We start from the raw sequence: 18758 nt of genomic DNA, 5'->3' as shown, positions 1-18758 counted from the left end.
GACTGGTAGGTGGCTGGGGGCTACACACGGGTAGTTCTGTAGCACTTATGTCACCTCATCGTATCTGAGTGCAAGAGGACCGACGGGAAGGTGCTAGTTTTACTGTCGGTAATCTACACCAACTCCATGGCCGCTCCAAAATGTCCCTTCCAAAGGCAGAGAGGTTTGGCTTTAATGGAGACAGAAGGAATAGTAGCTGGGAGTAAATACATGAATCGATGAATTATAAATCGAGGGAAATCCAGTATTACTTGAACACCTTGAAAGAGGCTCAGAGCAAGACTCTCTCTTAGCTGAACGATCCCAGATGCCCGAAAGGGCAAAGCCACGTGTGTGCCGAGACCCCTCCTGCTTCTGGAACCTGGCAAGATGGACTGGTGGCCGGCAGACATTCATACAACCTGATGGACTGAACTGGGTTCCAGTGATACGGCAGGATCTGAGTTGTTCGTCCTTTCAATTTAAGGGATCCGTGCTCGAAGACTTGAGGCGACTGTGGTATGGTAAAACACATACGTGATCTTCAACCAGGTGTCCTGGGGAACAGCTCCTACAATCCTTAGACTCTGAAGTGCCGTCTTTTCTATGCTAACGAATGGGCGACGGCTGGCAGCCCCCAGGTAGCTTCAGGATGGGGCTGTTAAGACCAAGGCAGGGTTAGAGGGAGGACGGAGGGGCTGAGGGTCGAGCTGACCACCAGTGGCCAGGGATTAATCAGTCCTGCCTACATAATGAAACTTTCATAAAAATCCAGGACAGGGTTCGGACAGCTGAACACCAGGAGGTTCCTGGAGGGGAGTTTCCCCGGGGGAGGATGTGGAAGCTCCGGGCCTCTTCCCCATGCCTGGTCCTAGGCGTCTCTCCGTTTCCTTCCTTGGTAACTTCTGTATCAGAAACTGGTAAATGTTAGTGTCTCTCTGAGTTCTGTGATCCCCTCCAGCAAAGCAACCAAACCCACGGAGGACGTGCTGGGAAGCTCGATTTACAGGTGGCTGGTCAGAACCACAGGGTGGACAGCCAGGGGCTTGCGGTCTGCCTGGGAAATGGGTGCCGGTTTTGCGGGATGGAGCCTCAGCCTATAGGATCTGCCGCTGTCTCTAGGTAAATAGTGTCGGGACTGAATGGAATTAAAGGACACCCAGCCGTCCTGCAGAACTGACTGCTGGTAACAGAAGTCATCTGTGTCCATTTCTGCTCGTTCTCCTGACCGGCGGCCCTGCTTGAGGGCGGAGACCTACGTGCCCCACTGAGGCACCCTGGAGCTGTGTGAGCTCCACATTTCATTTGAAATGCAATGCATTTCATTTCAAATCAAACTCGGGTTCTTCATTCCAAACCACACCAGAGCCCCAGAGCGCCCCACTTTTTACTTGACCTTGGCAAAAACATCTCATTTCAAAAAGCATGAGTGTTAAGGAGAAAGAAGGCGTCAGGCCACTCCGGGCCTCTCTCCTTGAAGCACCCTGGGGTCTCTGGGGGGGACTCCAATCCCAGCCCCGCAGGGGCGGGGAGCAGATGGCAAGGAAAACGAGAGCCAGGAACCATCGTTGCTACCTTTGCCAGCCAGATGCAGTGCTGACGTCGGCGGGGGCTGCGGACTGGGGACAACGTCCCTTTAATAAGGAGCGTCTACAGCGTCTCAACAGGCGTGGGGGGCTGCTGGGGCTAGGCCATGCCCCCATCGCCCGGCCAGCCCCTGCCCCCACCCGCCCCGCCATGTTCACCCTGGTTCATTGTACCTAGGAAGCACCATAAGTATTTCTTGAATTTAAGTGCCTCACATTCTCCTTGAATAGACAGGAGCCTACATTGAAATAAAAGTTCAAAAAGAAAAAAAGCAAGCCTCACATCTCCCTAACTTCAAATAGCGCCCAGTGGGAGGCAGGGCGCTGGGCGTGAAGTCTGTGGTCAGAGAGGGTGACGGCGAGGAGAGGGTAAGGAACGTGGCCCCGGTGTGTCCCCGAAGAAGCCTCCTCCTAATCACCTCGTGGCTGTCGGGCCACGTTTCCCGGGTCCCACGACGACGGGTTTGAAATAAGCAGCTGCTCCCTGCAGCCAGGCCTGGGGCTGTGCTGGGGACGCCTGGCCTGTGTTGGGGGCACCTGCTGGACACACTGAACTGGGGGCAAGTTGTGACAAAACCAGCCTTATTCTTGGGGAAAATGTGTGAGGTGGGTTTTTTGGGTTTTTTTGTTTTTTTTTTTTTTTGGCTTTCCTCCCACACAAAGGTGATTTCAACAATTCCATTTGGCTCCAGCGTTTTCTTCTTTGAGAAGCCGTGTTGAGGTGGCCTGGCTTTTTTGTGAGCTCTCTTTAGCATGGGCTGCACACACCGTCGTAATCCATTTTTTCATCAGCTCCAGGCTAACAAAGGGCCCGCTAAGCCCTGGAAACCCCCCTCTGACGCCGATTATGGGTTTCCTGGTGTCAGTCATGGCCGGTTCGTCAGGGTGTGTGAGAGCGAGAGAGAGAGAGAGAGAGAGAGAGAGAGAGAGAGAGAGAGAGAAGGGGGAAGGGGAGGAAGAGAGGGAGGGGGCAGGGGGAGAAGGGAAGGAGGGGAGGGAGGGAGCAGGGGAGGGGGAAGGAGGGGAGGGAAGGCGCCTGGGGGGAGAGGGAAGGAAGGGAGGGAGGGGGCGGGGTGGAGGGGGGAAGGAGGGGGCGGGGCGGAGGGGGGAAGGAGGGGAGGGAGGCCGCTGGAGTTCAGCCGCCTCTGTGTGTGGTCCCAGGCTAGTCCTCATTTCATGAAATACATGCTTCATTCCTGGCTCAGGGTAAACCTGAGCGTCACTGAATGAGTCCCTTATCCACTTTCCAAAACACTGACGAGGTTTGAAAGGGCTCTGTGGGCAGCCGGTGACTATCAGCAAAAGCAAACAGGCCAGCTCATTTAGCTCAGCGTTTTTAATATTTCAACATCCCAACCTCCAGCTAGTCACGAAAGGCGCAGCCCGCAAGGCAAGAAGGCAGGAGCGCGCTGAAGCCACCGTGTTCCCGAAGGTGGGCCTGCTGTCCCCGCGCAGGGCCAGCCCGGGCCGCAAGCTCCCTTGCTGTCTCAGAGCTGGAGCTGAGGACAGTGGGGGAGCTCTGGGCCACAGCCCCCCGCCGCCCCCACCCAGGGCGGGCTGGATGGATCACTCCCAGCCTCTTCATGATCAGATGTGGTTTAAGCTTAACCTAGTGCTTCCCATCCTTTGAAAAATAAAAGTCTAGGCAGCCCCTCCTTGCAGAAGAAGAAAGCTCTCTGATGGCAGTGTAATTAAAATGCTAAGCTGGGAAGCTGTGGGCGTCCCAAGTTGGGAGCAGGTACAACAAATATTATCCCTGTGGACCCGGCCAGGGCTCCCACTCCGGGTGACTGACGGCCTGTAAAATCGGCCAGCGACAGGCCACAGGCTGGACCCCTCCCTGCCTGGACAGGATGGCACCAGACACCCGCCCACCAGACCTCATACCACCAGCTGGAAGTGGCTTTCTGGTTTATGGAGCAAGACGGAGCTGTAAAGTCCGTCGTTCTCATGGGCCAAAGTCAAGTCAGCGCCCCCGCCCCGCCCCAGCCAGAGGAGGCTTCTGGAGGCCCCGCCAGGTCCCCCTGAGCCAGCCGGAGCCCAGCCAGGCCTCCGGGCCAGACTCACCCGGTGCCACCGAGGGCCTGAATGGGCTCCCTGTCTGCCAGAGCAAACAAGCACCCCGGGCAGGGTGCCCTGGGCACAGCCTGGAGCGGGGCAGGCCGGAGGTTACGAGTGACGCCAGGAGGACAGGGGACTTCTTCTCTCTGGAGATTCCACCGGGGAAAGCCTGCCAAAAAGTTTGCCAGGAAGTTCAGTCTGCTCTGATATTATGGGTTCACTGACAAATAGCCCCATTCAAGGAGGACACGGCCTGAAGGGCTTTGCTGAGGCTACTGCTTTCACCCGGCCAGGACCCCTCCTGCCACCGCAGGCTGCCACCCAGGCTTCTTCCTCTGGGGAGGGCGCCAGGGCTCCTCTGCCTCCCCGGGGCCCAGTTTCCAGCTGAACTCCTTCCCCCTGTGTAAAATGTGCGCTTGGACATCTCACTCGCGGAGCTGTGAGAGGTTTAGAGAAGGACCCCACTTAGACAGGGCCTGGCCTTGGGGACTCCTCAGTGAATGGGGACCATTGTTGCTGTGACTCAAGCTTTGGAGCAGTTTGCAGACAGCCTCAGGCTGGAGGTGGCTGGAGGCCTGGGGAAGCCCATACCCCCCGGGGACTGGGGGAGTGGGTGGTAGGGACCACCCGACATGTCCCTGCCGCGTCCACCTCCCGGTGGGGTCTCCCTGACTAAGCCTGCCGGGTTCACTAAGCCCCTCCCCTTCAAGCCTCCTGCGACCCTGCCCAGGCAGCCTGAGGCCTCCCCGACTCAGACACACTCAGAGCTGCGCCCACGTGGAGCGCCATACTCATCGCGATGCTGTCTGATCACTGGATAACAGGGGCCGGCCAAGGCACACAGGACACGCCTGACCCCCGGCCAGTCTCCCCTCGGGCGGGCCGCCCTTCCGGTTGGAAGGGGAGTCTTGTGACCGCGCTGCTGCGTCAGTCCCCACGGTCCCCCGTGGGACTTCCTCAGAGGCCACTGGAATCTCTTAGACACCCGCCGCCGCCCCTAACTCAGAAGCCCGCGGGCAAAGGGGTGGCACAGGGCGCTGCACAGAGCAGGTGCCCAGTCAGTGTCTGCTGACCTCACTTCGTCGATTCGGAAGGGACAGGGCAGAAGCAGCCAGAAGAGTGTGGCTGGCAGGAGGGCAAAGAAGAGTGGCAGGGACAGTCTCAGCCCAGGATTTCTCGCACTTCGTGGCAGTGTGAATAGTGCTGGCCAGGGAGGACTTAGCACGGGAGCTTCCGGCCCCAGGCGGGGGCTGGGGAGGAGGAAAGGCGTGGCAGGTGTGGCCCGAGGCCACAGAGCTGGAGCCCAGCGAGTGTGGCACCTGTGTCCTGCATTTCTCACTCTTGGGTGGGGGCGGGACTAGAGCCCGTGTCTTTAGGCTTCTGGAAGTGGATTCTCCCCACCGTCTCTGGAGGCTCCTGTCCGATGATAATCCCAACTCAGGAACTCAGGGACCCAGGCACCTTTACCTGGCTTCTTCACGTTCAACTCCTGGACCCTGTTTCCTCACCACCGGGGGGGCCCTCTCTGCCAGCCGGGACATCTCCAGGTGTCTGTGGGCTCCACCCCTGGCTGCAGGCTCTGGGAGCAGGGCCGACATCAGGGAAGACTTGGCCAGGCCCACATTCCAGGGAAGGGACTCTGCCACCCCTGAAGCCCCCAGCAAATCAGCCCCAAGAGAAACCGCAAAGCCCCGACGTCACCATGCTGTGAACTGAACGTCTGTGTCCCCAGATTCATATATTGAAGTCCTACCCACCATTGTGATGGTGTTTGGAGGGGGGCCTTGGGAAGGGATGAGGTGGTGACAGGGTCAGTGCCCTTACGGAAAGAGGGACGAGAGAATCTCTTTCTCCACCATGTGGGAGTGCAGCAAAAGGCATCTGCAAAGCATGAAGAGGAACTTCACCGGCCACCAAGCCTCTGGGGCCTCCATCTCGGACTTCCCAGGCTCTGAACTGTGAGAAATACATTTCTGTTTTCCAAGCCACCCAGTCTGCGGTATGTGTTAGGGCAGCCCCAGCTGACGAAGATCATTGGTAGAAAACTGGTTAACAAATTAAGTAGAACCATAGCGTGGAATACAATACAGCCAGTGAAGAATGAACCGGAATGCCGTGCCGTGTGCTGGCTGGCAGTGATCTCTAATATGAAGCAGGTGAAATCAGCAAGGGCCGGAGTTGTGGGCATAGAAAAACTCCTCTGATGTAAGTAGGGAGCACGTCCTCTTTGCGAGGTTTAGGAGTGAACCTTTTTCTGCCAGGGTACAACAATAAAGTTTTCTGCGCGGAGAGGTACTTGGAATTTCGCTGCACATTTCCACTGTACAGTTTAGGGGTTTTTGTTTGTTTGTTTGTTTCAGTGAGAAAAACTGCATGTGCTGGTTACCAGAGGCGAAGGACACTTGGAGGGAATATTGTTTGAAATAAAGAAGGAGTTGATCAGCGGGAGGGAGACAGGAGACCCTGCCCCGGTTCAGTATGTTTGTGACACTGGAGGCAGTTTTAGTTCAAGCTGTTTGCAATTAATATCGCAGTCTTCCAGGTGAATGGAATATCAATCACACACGAATTACGAGAATCCCAAGAAGGAAACTCCCTCTTTCATATGCCTGTCTGCCCACCACCCACCTGGCTGTAGTTCCCCCAAGGGAAAGAAGACAAAGAAAGAGAGAGAAAAGGAAGGAAGGAAGGGAGGGAGGGAGGGAGGGAGGGAGGGAGGGGAGGAAGGAACGAAGAAAGGGAGGGAGGGAAGGGAAGAGACCCTGCTGCCAATACCAAGAGACACCTTTGGACACATCAGACAAGTCTACTCTGCCTTTCTGGTTTCTTCCCCAGAGCCACAGCTCAGCAGTGGAGGGAGGCTGAAAAGAAACAGCAGAGCCACGGGCTCACATGGTTGGCAGTGAGAGGACTCATTCTCCCTGGCACTCAGAACACCTGCAGTAAGGCCCTGTGGAAGCTACCAGGGCACTAAGAGGTAACATAGCCACTGTCAAATGCACCTCCTCGAAAGATCCACCAGGAAGTGAGTTTTCTGTGTCTGCAAACTAGCTCTGACCTCTTCCAGGTCCTCTGCCCTCTGCTTTGAAAGAAATGATGAATTCAAATCAACCCATATCTCCTGGGTGTCCCCTATAGCCAAGGCTCTGAGGTGAAGGGCAATATGAGATTGCCCGTTAGTTCAGCGGGTCCAACTCGCCGGGAGCTGCTCCTGTGGGCGGTGCGGAAAAGTAACCGCCATCACCGCATTGACGATTGCACCCAGCCAGCAGGCCGTTCTGTTGCCCAGCAGTCTCCAGTCCGGGTGAGGGCACCTGGCGTTTCTTCCCGGGGTTACGCCGAGCTGGAGAACCATTCAGGGCACGTCCTATTCCTCTGTGGGCCTGTTTGCTGTCCCGCAGCGTCAGGGGCAACTCGCATTTGAAGAGGATGTAAGCGACCTGAGCGGTGGACCTCTCTCCGGCACACGCACCTGGGTAAACAGGCAGATCACTTTTGGGGACAATGGAAAACAGCCACGTCCACCAAATCAAGGTGGCATCCGGAGGTAGAAGGAATTTTCTTGCCGGATGGGAAAGCAGAAACCATCTAGGTTGCGAGCGGCTGTGAGGAGCAAGGAAGCTGGGTGGGTGCGGGAATCGAGAGGGCGGTGTTCAGAGGCCCCGGCCTCACTCTGGTGAACAGACGGATGGGAACGTTTGGAGTTTCTGTGCGAGAAGGTATGAGCAAAGAAGATCAACAGGTAAGGATCTTTGACATCTAAAGTTTACCAAACCCTGGGAGGACAGCTGGATCCGAGATCTGGCAGAGCAGTGGAATGCCCCTTTAGGAGCTGCACGCCGTGTTCTGGGATCTGCAGAGCAGGAAGCCAGTTTTCTCCAGCTGCCTCATGAAGCCACCGAGGCTCTGCCAGCCCCGGAGGGATGCCTTATGATAACTGCCAACCAACAGGTTTCCAGGTTTGTGCTCCGCGCCTGGGCTCCCACACATCAGCCAAGGGAGGTTTCCAGCTGATTTTCTGAGGAGCTCAGAGAGCACCCATACATTGGGAGACAGAGGGGGCCACAGTGCTCCCAGAAATGCGCCTTCTGCTCTGCGGAGTCGTCTCATTCCCTGCAGACTTACCAGACACACAGAAGGTGGAAAGTCGGGGCACCCCAGGAGGATGAACAGGGGAAGAGGGGCAACCAGATCGTCTGAAGCAGGGAGGGTGGTTGACATGGTTTGGACGTTTGTCCCTCCAATTCTCATGTTGAAGTGTGACCCCCGTTGTTGGAGGCGGGGTCTGGTGGGAGGTGTTTGCGTCATGGGGACAGAACCCTCATTGAAAGTCTGGGTGCTGCCCTCATAATAATGAATGAGCTCTTGACTAGTTACTGTGAGATCTGATTTTTTAAAGAGCCTGGCTTCTCTCTCTTGCTCCCTCTTTCACCTCCCACCATGTGACAGCCAGCTCGCCCTTCACCTCCCACCATGAGCAAAAGCTTCCGGAGGTCTCACCAGAAGCCAAGCAGATGTGGGTGCCATGCTGCGCAGTCTGCAGAAATGGGAGCCAAATATACCTCGTTTCTTTACAAATCACCCAGCCTCAGGCATTTCTTTATAACAACGCAAAACAGACATCCAGTGGTGTATCCCTGAAGGGGCCACAGAGTCTGCTGATGCTGCGAAAACCTAAGCCCACATTTATGCATGACAAGCCACCTCTGTGGCAGGCACTGCTTTAAGCATGTCTCCACTCATTACATCTTCACCTCGCTCTGTTAAGCGGATTTGTATGATTTTTATCTTAATTTCTATTTGATGATCTAGAAAACTGAGGCATGAATTGATTTAAAGACTTGCTGAAGGTTACACAGATAATAAGTTATTAGTATCTACTGTTGCCTAACAAATAGTTTAAAGCAAAGAACATCTATTATCCCCCAGGTTTTTTGGGTCAGGAATTTGGCACAGCTGAACTGAGTGATCGGGCTCAGGGCTTCTCATGAGGCTGCAGTCCACATGTCACCCAGGGCTGGGGTTTCATCCGGAGGCTTGACTGGGGAAGGATTTGGTACCACGCCCAGTGGCTCTTGTCAAGTGGCTGTTCTTAGGCACTGTTGGAGCCAGGAGCTCAGTTCCCCCGCTGATATTGGCCAGAGGCAGCCAGAGGCTGCCAGAGTCCCTTGCTTCCTGGGCCTTGCCGTACGGTGACTTATGCATGGTAGCTTGCGTGCTCACAGCCAGCCAGGGAGGGAGTCTGCTGGCAAAGAAGTTACAGTCTCATGCAATATCACCATGAAAGGGACGTCTCATCACTTTTGCCATATTCTATTGGTTAGAAGTGATCTCTAGGCCTGTGCACACTCAAGAGGAAGGACTGAACGCAGACAAAACAGCAGGAGACCAAGATCGCTGGAGGCCATCTTTGAGTCTGTCTGCCAGTAAGTACTGCGCTATATTTGAATGTCATCTCGGCACCAAAATGTATACAGGTATTGATCGACTTACGACCCATGCAACTTACGACCATTTGACTTTACGACCACAAGTGCTAGCCACGACTGCTCTGTGTCTGGCAGCGCAAACATTGCCCAGCTGGGCGTACGACGGTGCGGACCAGCTTCCGGCAGCACCACCATCTCCGCGTGCACCATTTCAACTGTTATCCCAGACTCGGTACAGCAATTTGTGTTTTGTGTCTTGGATATTTTTCATCGAACCCCTCCCAAGATGTCTACCAAGAGGAAATTGTCTTTGTCTAGGCCTCAGCCTGCCAGGAAGGAAAGAAGGGCCATCGATCTCGACAGGAAAACGAAGGTAATTAAGCAGTACGAAGGAGGAGAGAAAGTGAATGTGATCACACGTGATACAAAGTTATCACACTCGACTGTGTCAATGATTTTGAAAGATAAAGAAAGAATACTGTACATATAGCCTACTCGACTTATGACCAAATCGTGTTACGACCGATCTGTCGGAACCAATCGTGGTCGTAAGTCGATCACTAGCTGTATATCTACCTACTGTGTTCTTCCCCCGATGACGGTTCTGCCGTGAGCCCCCAGATCCTCGATGCCTGACCCTGACCTGTCTCTCTTTCAGGTGCCCTTATCCCTAACTCTGCAGAGACTCTGTGAGAAGTAGCAAAGCTTCTGCGGGCTTCAAGCCCTCAAGCTGCTGTAAATTGAGGATTTCTAAACTCTCCAGACCTTATCAGCCAGGATCCCAACAGGAAACAGAAGGCACACTCAAATCAGCATCATAGAGGAGAGTTTCTTTATAAACAGACTACCTTCCAGGTGTGGGCAGGTGCGGGGCAGCCATGCAGGAACTACAGTGCAGCGGAGCTGTTGCTAGCAACAGATCCAGTGGGGTAGGGGAGGGAGAGGTTATCAGAACCGAAACATGGAAGGAGGAAGTTGTGAGAAGAACACCCCTCCAGAGGTGACTTTATAGAATGGGAAGATGCAACGCAGTGAGAACCCTCACCTTCCTCCCTCCCTCGAGCTCCTGCAGGGGCTCCCCATAACCCCTGGACAAACCCACTGCAGAAGCCAGAGGGTCCAGGAGTTGTAGAGTGCAGTCCGTGCAGCCATGCAGGGCAGGCTCCCAGGTCAGGAGGGACTGGCAGGGGGAGAGCGGGTCTGGGGGTGATGGAAGAAGCACACAAGGGCTCCCTGCACATGGACAACCCTTTAGCGGGTTCTCCTAGAAGGTTGAAATGTTCACCCAACCTCAACTCAAAACTCAAGTATCAATAGCAGGGAAATTTGAACATCAATTGAAGAAGGGAATTTAGCCATTTCCAAGTGTGCTAGCCCATTTTCACAGTGCTGATAAAGACGTACCCGACACTGGGAAATTTACGGAAGAAAGAGGTTTAATGGACTCCCAGTTCCACATGGCTGGGAGGCCTCACAATCATGGCGGAAGGCAGGCTGGAGCCAGTCACGTCTTCCAAGGATGGCAGCAGGCAAGGAGAGAATGAGGAAGACAGAAAAGTGGACACCCCCATAAAACCGTCAGATCTCAGGAGACTATTCACTGTCACGAGAACAACATGGGGAAGCCTCCCCACGATTCAGTTATCTCCCACAGGGCCCCTCCCACAACACATGGGAACTATGGGAGCACAATTCAAGATGAGATGTGGGTGGGGACACAGAGCCAAACCACAGCACCAAGTTTAAGTGGAATGTATAGTTTGAGTGATTAAATACTTAGACTGTCCCAAACTCTCAGGAGCACATCTGTGGCTCATGTAAAGCTGGCCAACTGCTTTGTGTAATTCTCTCTCTCTCTCTTTTTTTTTTTCTTGAGACGGAGTTTTGCTCTTGTTGCCCAGGCTGGAGTGCAATGGCACGATCTCGGCTCACCACAACCTCTGCTTCCTGGGTTCAGGCAATTCTCCTGCCTCAGCCTCCTGAGTAGCTGGGATTACAGGCACGCGCCACCATGCCCAGCTAATTTTTTGTATTTTTAGTAGAGACGGGGTTTCACCATGTTGACCAAGATGGTCTCGATCTCTTGACTTTGTGATCCACCTGCCTTGGCCTCCCAAAGTGCTAGGATTACAGGCGTGAGCCACCGCGCCCGGCCTGTATGCTTTGTATAATTCTCAAGCTTCTTTTGGTTCCCACTCTAAACCCAAAGCCCAGAACTTAATGTATAAGAACAGTACTATTATTATTATTGTAACACCTATATAGCAATGTTACACCTTACAGATCGCTAAGTATTATCTATTTCAGGGAAGCCACAGGTTTCACTGGAGCTTAAGGGAACCATCAGAAACAAGGAATTCTTAAACAGGATTCAGTGTTTGCCTGGTGCAAGATGACTATTTTTGCTGGTCTTTCCTTTTTCTAGGCCTCTGTTTCACTGAGAAAAGTTGTAAAATGCTGTGTGTAGGAGAAGCAAAAATGTGTTGCTCAACTTACAATGATTAGCCTGGTGCACCATCGCTAGAAGGTTGGGATGCATCATTCATGGGAGAGAACATTCTGCAGCCACTAAACAAGAATGCATGGAAGACTCCAGCTGACGTGGAAAGATAGTCATCATATATAGCTGAGTGAAAAAATACTTACAAAAGGGTATTGTAGTGAGACGCCATTTTTGAAGAAATCATGTGTGTGTGTGTATATGCCTGTGTGTATTTTTAAGTCACGAAGAAAAGATACGAAAATGACATAAATAGTTAACTTGTCAGGTGGGATTCCAGGTAACTCTCATGATCCTTTTGCTTATTTGCATTTGCTAAAAGAAAAACTTCAGCTGAATTAAATTTAAAGGAGTGTAATCGAGCGATGAGGGATTCGCTCTTCAAGCAGCCTTCCCAGCCAGAGTAGGCTCAGGGACTCCAGCACAGCCACGTGGTGGAAGAAGATTTATGGACGTAAAAATGAAAGTGACCTACGGGAAATGGAAGGGGGGCACAGAAGCAGCTGGATTGGTTACGGCTCGGTGTTTGCCTTATTTGAATGGAGTTCAGTTAGCTACATTTGATTGGCCAAAACTCGGTGATTGGCACAAGTGGAGGCTACTATCTGTTTACACGTATACTTGTTACAGTTCACGATGTACAGAAAAACCTCTCAGCCCAACTTCAAATAGGTGAGGAGGCAGCTTCAGGTGAAACTTGATTTAACACATTTTTTTAAAATGAACATGTATTTATCATCTTAAAAAATGTCACGGTATGGAAGAGAATCCCTGCCTATAACACCTTAGAAACCAACTGAAACCCAGGACCGCCACAGAGCACGGCCACAGGGGCCCTGACCATCTTGCATTTCCTGCTCCTGGTGCAAAGGGACCCTCAAGTCCACTCTTGGATTCTTCACAGCAGCCCTGGACTCTCCTAGTGCTTACTGGAAATAAGGCACTGCAAAAGGCAAGGGGAAAAAAAGACTGGCCCCAGGGTCTCAGCGGAGAAGACGCGGGACCTGAGGCGAGCCTCTCCGGACGCAGCCCGTCTGTGTAAGCCAGCCCTGTGTGCCGTGACTTTTCTCTACGGCTTTATGGTTTTCCGTTCCATGCCCTCTCCTTCACCTCTAAGGGTAGGGCCAGTGGTTATAGTGCTGGTACAGATTCTGGAATTCTGATCTTACAACTTCAGCCAGGCATTGATCACTGCCTTCCTTGTGTTTTACTTCCTATTTGCAAAATGATGATGCTGTTTCCCAGTCTAGAAAACAAAGAGGCCCTTCAAGGGGCCCTTGGACTCTCTACCTGCACCCCCACCCCTTCCAGCTGGACTCCAGATGAGACAGATTAGCCAACACTTTCTCTGTCCACAATCATCGCCAGTGATCCTTTGGTTGAAGGCATCCCCAGATCATATAAGGTCTTCTCAGTTCCCAGCAAAGCGCCCGAGTGACCTCGTCCTGGAGACGTACAATCCAAGCTCTCTGCCTGACCCGCATTTGTGTGGCTCAACACTGTTTTGGGAGCTCTTTTCTCCCTGGTAGTTCTCTCCTGAAGGCAGCAATCTTCTCTCCTTTTCCGCTGTCCTTCCAGCGTTAGATTCCACTGTGTTCTCTAGTGAATTTGTAAACTTTCTCTTTTAAGAAATGTTTCAGATTGAGGAAGGTTCTTAAAGCCATGATACTCCTGAGGATGAATGGATTTTATCTTTTTCTGACCTCCTTTTGACGGGATGGAAGGCTGGGGATACTTGGCAGCTAACGGCCAAAGGTGTTGAGGGATTGGGCCATATTATTATATTATTTTTCTTTCAGGTACAACTTCTCTGATTAAAATATCTTCTCTGTCTCTCAACTTTGATATTCTTGCACCAGAGCTGAACAAGTATAGCCAACTCCAAAGGCCTGTGGTGGTAGGGATCAGGGAGTATGGAGGAATCCCCCGCCTCCCATGGGCTGTGAGGGCGATCACTGCCCCCCACCAAAACGCATGCTGCTTCAGGTTCTCAGAAGCCACGCCCATGGTGGAGATGGTCCTGAGCTGTGAAGACCACCAGAAGGGTCGGAAGGGAAGAGAGACACAGGATGTGCCAGAGACGTAGTCAGGTGCGAATACCCAGGGCAGCAGCACCTTTAAAAGGCTCCGCTGTCGCAGGGGCAGAGGTGGAACCCGGCTGAGGCCTGACTAGGAGCTCATCAGCAGGGGAAATGAGTCACATGAAAGGCTCCACCCCTGAGCAGCAATAATCAAGACGGCGTGTGATATGGTTTGGATGTTTTGTGCTCTCCAAATCTCATGCTGAAATGAGGCTTCCGGGGTTGGAGGTGGGGCTTAGTGGGAGGTGTCTGGGTCACGGGGATGGATCCCTCACCAACGGCGTGATGCTGTCCTCGTTCACTCTGTGCGTTCACAGGAGATCTGATTGTTTAAAAGAGCTGAGCAGCTCTTCTCTCTCACTTGCTCCCTCTCTTGCCACGTGACACACTGGCTCCCCTTAGCCTTCCGTCATGATTGGAAGCTTCCTGAGGCCTCACCAGAAGCAGATGCCAGTCCTATGCTTCCTCTACAGCCCGCAGAACCTGAGCCAAATAAACCTCTTTTCTTTAAGAATTACCCAGCCTCAGGTATTCCTTTATGGCAAAAAAAAAAAAAAAAAGAAAAAAAAGAAAGAAAGAAAGGACTAGCACAGTGTGGTTAGTGGACTAACACATTTATCCTGCCATGCAGACAAACTCATAAATCAACAAAACAAAATAGAGTCCAGAAACATTCCTGTGTGTGTACGCTTCATCGATTGTGGACAAGGTTGCTAGCTGACAGGGAAAGAATTGTCTTTCAACAAATAGTGCTGAGACAAGTGGACAGATACACACCAAAGAACCAGCACCATACACAAAAGATTAACTCAAAATGGATCAAAGACCGAAATGTGAGATCTAAAACCGTCAGACTCTTAGAGGAACACATAGGAGTAAATCTTCACGATCTTGGGTTTGGCAATAAAGATATCATCCATATCTGAGATATGACGGTAAAAGCATAAGCAACAAAGGAAAACAATAGATAAATTAGACATTTTGACACTTCAGAAGATACCATCAAAAAAGCAAAAAGCCAACCCACAGAAAGGGAAAAATATTTGCAAATCATATGTCTCATAAGGGACTTGTATCGAGAATATTACAAAAATTTTTACAACTCCATAATAAAAAGCCAAGTAACCCAATTGAAAAATGAGTACAGGGTCTGAATCGATATTTCTCCAAGGAAGAGACATAAAAATGCTACATGAGGCCGGGCGCGGTGGCTCACGCCTGTAATCCCAGCACTTTGGGAGGCCGAGGTGGGTGGATCACGAGGTCAAGAGATCGAGACCATCCTGATCAACATGGTGAAACCCCGTCTCTAATAAAATATGAAAATTAGCTGGGCATGGTGGCGCACGTCTGTGGTCCCAGCTACTCAGGAGGCTGAGGCAGGAGAATTGCTTGAACCCAGGAGGCGGAGGTTGCAGTGAGCCGAGATTGTGCCACTGCACTCCAGCCTGGCACCTGGCGACAGAGTGAGACTCTGTCTCAAAAAAAAAAAAAGGTACATGAAAAGATGCTCAACATCATTGGTCATCAGCGAAGTGCAAATCAAAACCACCTCACACCCTCTAGGATGACTACAATCACAGTCAGATAATAACAAGTGTTGGCAAGGAGGTGGAATCATTGGAACTCTCATACACTTTGCTGATGGGAATGCAAACAGTGAAGCCACTTTGGAAAACGATCTGGCAGCTCCTGAAGGATTAAACAGAGTTACCATGTGACCAGCAATTCTACCGTCACATCTACACCCAAGAGCAATGAAAACAGGTGTTCAGTCAAAAACAGCACAAATGTTCAGAGTGACAGTATCCATAACAGCCAAAAATTGTGCACAATTAAACGTCCATCAGGGGATGAATGGATACACAAATATGGTATATCCATACAATGGAATGCTATTCAACAGTAAAAAGGAACTGCAGAAGGCTTGAGAGACCTGGGGGCTTAACGAGGAAAAAGAGGTGACCATGAAGGGTAAGTACACACACAAGCTTTCCCGGGCTCGGGACACCGCTGCATGAGTAGGGAACTCCCTAGCAGCATGAGACCTTCAGGCGGCTTATGGCAGGGGTGTGGGGGGATACACCTTCCAGAAGGGTGAGGAGGCAAGGGAAATGGGAAGTGGGACAGAAAGGAGGCTTCTGTGCCTGGGAGCTGTTGCTTGGCAGCATGGCAGGGAGTCTCTGGGTCTGAGAGCCTGGGAAGGTCCGTAGCACAGTGGGGCTGTTCTTACAGCCTCGAGGCTCAGTGTCTGGCAGGGAGTGAGTCAGGTCCCCTAAGGAATGCAAAACAGGCAGGCCCTAAATGGCTAAAGGTCTGCTTGTGTCTGCAATTCTCAAAACAGCTGGATGTGTACGTTTCTGAGTTTGATGCCAGGGGGATTTTGAGCTAAGAGGTCTCAGCCTTCAGTGAAGAAATGAACAACCCAGAGGCTGCTACTCAGAGCCGTCTTTGGCTCATTTATGTAAGAGGAATGAATTGCTGATGTGTGCTCCAGTGGGTGACCCCAACCAAATTATACTAAATCAAAGAAGCCAGACACGAAAGACCACAAACAGTGTGATTCCACACGAAACGAACAGATGAGGCAACTCTATGGAGCAGACAAGAAATTCGTGGCCGGTAGAGCTGGGCGCTGAGTGGGGACGGTGGGGGTGACAGCGGAAGACGCAGTGTTTCTTCGTAGGATGATGAGGGTTCTAAAGTTGATTGTGGTGATGAGTGCACAACTCTGTGAAAATACTAAAAGCCATTGAATTGTGCACTTTAAATGTGTGAATTGTACGGTATTTAATCAAAGCTATTCCAAAAAAAAAAAAAGATTAAAACTTAAAAACAGAAGTCTCCCCCCACAGGCTGCTGAAGTCTCAATATTAAATGAGCAGACCGGCCCTTCTTGAATGAGAACACAAAAGCTGCTAAATGGCCCTCCTTTGAGAGAAGACACACTCCTGCTCCCCAGCCTGAGTCCCCAGGTCTGGATTTTCGGATGACGTGAGCCCTGTACCCAGGCTGATGAGCAATATTATACCACACGTATTCTTTTTTTAATTACTCAAATGTACAGAAATTATGGAAAATTTGCCGGAATGGTATTAATATAAAGAACATTAATATAACCTTTACCCAGATTCACCAACCGTTAGCATTTTGCCACATTTGCGATATAACTCTTTCTATTATCTGTGTATCCGTCTGTCTATCTATCTATCTATCTATCTATCTATCATCTGTCTGTCTAAGAGAGAGAACATACGGTATATTTCTGACCTCTCAATTCTATTTCGCTGATTTATAAGTTTATCTTTGTGGTAGGAACACACCGTCTTGATGATGTTGCTTGAAGATGATACCTTTAATGTCACTCATTCCCCCAACAAACAAACTACCGTGGTCAGTCCCCAGCCCAGGCCCCGCCCTTGCCCCTGAGGGTGTGGTGCCTTTTCCTGGGCATTCACATGTGGCTGTGGCTGGGTTTCTCCTCCTCTCCAGCCTCTCTGCCGTCTTTCTGTTGGTCATTTCACAGCTCAGGAACATTTCCATGGTGGTGTCCTACAAATTCCCGTCAGCGGGGACGGATCAGAGCAGGAAACGCTCTGTTATGCATTAAACTGTGTCTCCTCCAGCTTCCTCAGTTGAAGGCTAACCCTGAGGAACTCGGAATGTGACCGTCTTGGGAGACAGAGACTTTACGGAAGTCACCAAGTTAAGGTGAGGTCACTAGGGTGGGTCCTCATCCAGTGCGACCGGCGTCCTTATAAAAAGGGGAGACACAGAGAAACACTTCATGAAGGGAGAAGACAGCCATCTGCAAGTCGGGGGAGAGATCTTCCCTCGTGGCCTCACCAGGAACAGGCCTGGTGGTGCTGGGTGCTGTGCCTCTGGACCCCAGACTGAGACAGCGAACCCCCTTTGTCTGTGGTGGTTTGTCACGGCCACCCGAGTAGGCTCCTTGCTCCCCCTCCTGGTCCCTCAACCAAAATGTGTCCCCTTTGCCTTGATGAATATTTCGTTTGAAGAACGGCATTGGTTGGTTTAAAAGAAACGTTTGGAAGTTCATTGTTCTCACCCACACTTCTCTCAGACGGGAGCGCTGATGACCACTGAAATGATCTCTCAGAAGTTAGAGTCCTTTTTTATGACTCACCATTTGCTTTCTTGGAGGATGAAGAAGAAAGGAAGAAAGAGGAAGAGGGAGACTGGACCCCAGTCCCTGTGAGGCTGCTGGTGGCTACTGAAGAAAGACCGTAACTGCGCTGCCTTTGCAACTCAGCACAGCCAGACGCAACTCTGCTGCAGCCTCAGGGAAGCAGACGTAGCCCCATGTCGCCACAGCACGGCCACCAGCCTCCAGGGTGCAGATGCGATTACCTTCACTGTCTTCTCCTGACCCTCCGTTTGCTCCTGGGTGGTCCCTGCCTTCCAGGATGTGCTTGGGTGACTGGTCACTGAGTTCCTGGGGACTGTCAGCTCCTGGAGGTTCTGAAGCAGCTGTTGCAAGACTATAAAGCTCTTTGGTCTGTTTCATGGTTTTCTCTGCTCCTCTCCTCCCTCTAACTCTTCCCCGCTCCCCTGTCCTGCGTATTTGTGATGGATAGAGGTAGAGGGACTTCTGGGGCTTTCGGTTTTACAAAGCTCTGGATTCAATCGGTGTTGCCAAGGATTGGATCATGTCTTCTCTAGAAGCTTTTCATAAGTTTCGAATGTTCATTATGTCATGTCCCCCTCCCTCGGCCAGAAAAGCTTGCATCAGCAAGAGTTGAAGTTGTTGCATGCTATTACTGGAAATGAGTTAAGTGAAAACATGCCTGTCTAGGGAAACCACAGAGACCATGCTTCCGCACCAACTCCATGCCAAGCCATTGTTTCGGCGTGGGAGCCTAGGGCTGCCCTCGAGACGTCCTCGGTCCTGGGTGCGACAAGGTACGCAGTCTCTAAAACCCTTTGCTCCAAGTCTTGCTTATTTCAACGACACCTACTCAAAGCCATCACTGGACTTCACCCTTGGCCTTATTCCGTGCTCCTGGGAGAAGGAGCAGGGAACACAGGGCACAATGGAGCCAGATGCTGCCCTTGTCCTCCTGGCAATGCTGTCATGACCAATGGCGCTGCCTCATCCCAC

This window comes from Saimiri boliviensis, chromosome 2 (assembly GCF_048565385.1).
Source record: "Saimiri boliviensis isolate mSaiBol1 chromosome 2, mSaiBol1.pri, whole genome shotgun sequence".
Lineage (NCBI taxonomy): Eukaryota > Metazoa > Chordata > Mammalia > Primates > Cebidae > Saimiri > Saimiri boliviensis.
This window is presented reverse-complemented; position numbering follows the sequence as displayed.